The sequence below is a fragment of the Helianthus annuus genome, chromosome 2, assembly GCF_002127325.2.
Source record: "Helianthus annuus cultivar XRQ/B chromosome 2, HanXRQr2.0-SUNRISE, whole genome shotgun sequence".
Taxonomy (NCBI): Eukaryota; Viridiplantae; Streptophyta; class Magnoliopsida; order Asterales; family Asteraceae; genus Helianthus; species Helianthus annuus.
The window spans coordinates 44,932,043-44,935,700 of record NC_035434.2 but is presented as its reverse complement, the minus strand read 5'-3'; the positions used below and the strand labels follow the sequence as shown (position 1 = coordinate 44,935,700).

The 3,658-nt window shown below is 42.0% G+C and overlaps 1 non-coding gene across 1 annotated transcript; it reads left to right on the top strand.

Moving 5' to 3' along the window:
- The first annotated feature begins 2,935 nt into the window (after positions 1-2,935).
- On the top strand, positions 2,936-3,042 carry LOC118489856. The gene has a single exon (XR_004887869.1). It is a non-coding gene; the product is annotated as a small nucleolar RNA R71 (small nucleolar RNA).
- Positions 3,043-3,658: the final 616 nt, after the last annotated feature.

The window sequence follows — 3,658 nt, the reverse complement described above, 5'->3', positions numbered from 1 at the left end:
ATCGTCATCAATTTTTTTTCGATAAGCAAGTCATAAGAAAAATCGAGCTTTGTTACTAAAATAAAGGGTTTAAAATGAAAAAGGGTTTTGGTGGGTACAAGGGTGTTTGTTTTGGGTTAAGAAATGAAAAGGTTTAGGCTCAAAGGGGTTAACTAGGGGGATTTTGGGTAGGTGGTAAAAAAAAAAGAAAAATAATGGTGTAGAAATAAAAAGGGTTAGTCCTAATGCCTCCATCATTTACTTACTCGGGTTTAAGTTGGTAAGGACCGGGAATGTATCGTCGTTGAAAGTTCTAGAGTCGTAAGAACCAAGCGGCTATTCACACAAGAAACGAAAAATGAGCATTTAGTTTAAAGATATGTATTTGTATGCTCAATAAAGGCTCAAAACTCACTTTTTGTGGGAATGGGTTTTTTATGTGACCAAGTATATATAACCAAATTTTAACTAAACTTGTCATGTCGCTTCATAATTTTTTTATGTTGGTTCTTTTTTATCACGACGCTATCGGTTGTAAATTTGTAAAAATATAACCTTTTTAGAACTTGAAATTCCCAAATTAAACCTAGACAAGTAAAACAAATAAAATTTTTTTGAAAAAAAAAATTTGGGGTGATTAGCGGTTCCAATAGAGTTTGAGTAAGGCTTGTAATTAGGACTTGAAAGATTCAAGGTTTTAGCATCCTCCCACACTTAAATTACACATTGTCCTCAATGTGTCCCAAAAATAAGTTTTTAGGTTGATTGAATATGTAAAAAAATGTGAAAAAGCAAAAATTTATGTTACTGGGCGTCTAGGCACGACCCCGTGGTGTCCGGGCACGGCCCCGTGTTCAGATCGCCAGTAATAGAAATTGATAAAAAGAAACAGAAGCCTGGGCACGAGGGCGTGTTCAGTGAGCACGCCCCGTGTGTAATTTATTTATTTGTTCAGTGAGCACGCCCCGTTCAGTGAGCACGCCCCGTGTCTAGTTACCTGAACTGGTCATTTTCTGCAGATGGTTGGGCACGGGGCGTGTTGGGTGAGCACGACCCCGTGCTGAACTTGCTGTAATGCAGAAAATTTTGTCGGATGGCCCTGTTTTTGTGCATGGGGTGCTGGTTCAAGTTTCCCTTGGTATCCTTCACCATCTTGAGTGTGTTTTATTCCTGATAATTAAACTAAACTAGAAAACATAAAAAAATTTAATCTAAACTAAACTAAGGATAGTTCCGCGGAATGCCTCCGTGGTGCGCCACGTTTATAAGGGTCCTTGGCCAGACACAAAGCCTGGTCATATGTCACCCAAGTGGGATGTTTTGCATCCCATGCTACACCGTCGGAGAGCATCATCCTAACTCGAGTCACTGACCTTCATATAGTTGACCGGGTCTTCGTCTTCTACTCTTTTTCCAACTCCAAACTTCATTTCCTCGTCCTCAGTCCTCAATCCTCAATGTTAGTGTTCCATCATTCATATCTATCACTGCTTGGGCCGTAGCTAGGAATGGCCTCCCTAGGATGAGTGGTACTTCGGCATCTTCCTCCATATCTAGTATGACAAAGTCAGCCGGAAAGACAAATTCGCCGACTTTGACCAATAGATTTTCAGCGACACCTTGTGGATATTTCACGGATCTATTGGCGAGTTGTATGCTTATTTTTGTAGGGCTTGTTTTTCCTAAGCCGAGTCGGTTGAACATTGATGAGGGCATGAGGTTGATGCTTGCCCCGAGATCGGCTAGTGCATTACGAATGGGGGATTCCCCAATCGAGCAAGGAATTGTGAAGCTTCCGGGGTCAAGCTTCTTTTGCGGGAGTTTGTTAAGTAGTAAGGCGGAGCATTCTTCGCCTAAATTAACTAATTGCAATGATTCATTTTTCCTTTTATGAGTGAGAAAGTCCCTCATAAATTTTGAATATTTAGGCATTTGAGTTAGGACTTCGATAAATGGAATATTAACATGCAATTGTTTCAGTAAATTTTCGAACTTTGCGAATTGCTCATCGGTCTTTTGACGAATTAACCGACCGGGGTATGGAACCGGAGGAGTCTTAGTAGGCTCTTGAATTGGTGGAGAAGCCTTTTATTGTTGGGGCGTGGGTGGAGTTGCGGATTGGCTTCTTTCAGTTGGCGGTGATGGAGCCTCTTCGGGACCCACGATACGGTTTCTCAATTTTATGAGATGTACTTGTGCCTTTGGGTTGGTTTCGGTATTACTTGGTAACGTGCCTTGTGGTCTCTCGGAGAAATTCTAAGCTATTTGATTTAATTGCTTTTCAATGTTTTGTATACTAGCTTGTTGATTTCTAAAATTCGATTCCAATTGTTGAAATCGATCCGAATTTTTCTTTTCGGTGTCGGAGATGAGGCGAGATACAGTATCTTCAAGCCTTTCTCGTCCACCTTGTTGTTGAGAGAAGTTTTGTGACTCGATTCTTGGTTGTTGAAAGTTTGTTCATTGGTTTAGATTTTGTTGGTTACTACTATTACCGGGTTCTCTCCAACCAAGGTTAGGGTGGTTACGCCATCCTTGGTTGTAGGTACCCGTTGGAGGACCCGACGGCCTAGGTCTATTATCAATATAGTTCACCGACTCTGTTTGATCATCTACTTCTTTCACTCAACTCTAATTTTCATGTGGCCCACCACACCTTTCACAAGCCATGACCGAGGCTGTTTTCACCATTTCTAGCTTTTTTATTTTTGAAGAAAGGGCATCGATTTTGGCTTGCAAAGAAGTGCTTTCATCAACCTTATGGGCGCCCAGGGCAATAGATTTATTGCCTCAGGGAGTGTGCCACTGAAAATTGGTTTGAGCAATTTCCTCAATTTGATTATATATTTCATTTGGGCGACGATTACCTAAAAGTCCCCCGGAGCTAGAGTCAAGTGTTTGTCTTGTGTGTGGCAACAACCCATTGTAGAAAGTGGATACTTGTTGCCACACCGCAAGACCATGATGAGGACACTTTCTTAGTAGCTCCTTGTACCTTTCCCAAGTTTCATATAAGGACTCCCCATCCTCTTGTGAATATGTATTAATTTCAGTCATTAATTTAGCCGTTTTAGCAGGAGGGAAATACTTATATAGAAACTTTTGGGCTAGTTCATCCCAGGTGTTTACCGAACCAACTGGGAGGGCATTAAGCCAAGCCTTAGCTCGGTCTTTTAGTGAAAATGGAAACACTCGAAGGCGGATGGCGTCATTTGATGCTCCATTGATCCGAAAGGTATCACATATTTCTAAGAAATTAGTAATATGTAGATGAGGATCCTCGTCCGCAAGCCCATGGAAGGTTGCGAAGTTTTGAAGCATTTGTATCAAAGGTGGCCGAAGCTCGAAGTTGTTGGCTTCGACATTTGGCATTGATAGCGGCGCCGAGATTACCCACGGTGGGTCGTAGGTATTCCATGAGGGTACGTTGGTCCGCCATTGGAAGTGGGTCCCCCGAAACGTTCTCTTGGTTTTTAGCTTTAAGTATTTTTCTTAGAAAGCATTCGGGTTAGTCTAGGGGTTCTTTTACGTCTCTACTAGAACTGGAGCTCATACACTACATGGAGAGTTCAGATGTGGTGCCTGGGTTCCGAGTCCTGCAATAAAAACAAAAAGAACGTTGGTCAGAAGTTTCACCACGGCCCCGTGTTCAGATGAACACGGCCCGTGGTCGGAGATA